Here is a 545-nt window from a genome sequence, read left to right on the forward strand (position 1 = left end):
CCGCCATCTTCCTCCCGTTGACGAGGGTGTATCACTCTGTACCGTCGTCTACGGTAGACACACCCTGGATCAGGGTCGACGCCCTGCGTCTTGCAGCCCGCATACGGCGTCGTCTTCTCCTCTGTACAAAAGTTCTATGTCTCGGTGAGACCGGGGTGAGCACGCATTCCGCGTCGTCCGGTGTCACCCTCACTGTCCGCTCCTGTGGAGCTCCGATGTTATCTACAACATCCGACGAAAAGCTGCTATCCCGTAGTCTTCATCCAGTGGATGACGTGCCGCTCCACGCGCATCTGAAGGCTCGTGCCCAAGATGCCTCGGACTCTGTCTGACCATGTCACGCATGACATGCAGCGACTGCGTCGATACTCGAGCAGCGCTCAGTGGTTTACGCGCCACTTCACGTGCATCACGGGAGCCTCGCCCTCGATGCCTCGGCTCTTGGTCACGCATGTCACGCATGAAATGCAGCGACTGCTCCGAAACCTGAGCAGCGCTCAGTGGGTCACGTGCCACTCCACGATCAGCCCGCGAGCCACGCTCGG

Source organism: Plasmopara halstedii (genome assembly GCF_900000015.1).
Source record: "Plasmopara halstedii genome assembly, contig: Scaffold_816, whole genome shotgun sequence".
In the NCBI taxonomy this organism is placed as follows: Eukaryota; Oomycota; class Peronosporomycetes; order Peronosporales; family Peronosporaceae; genus Plasmopara; species Plasmopara halstedii.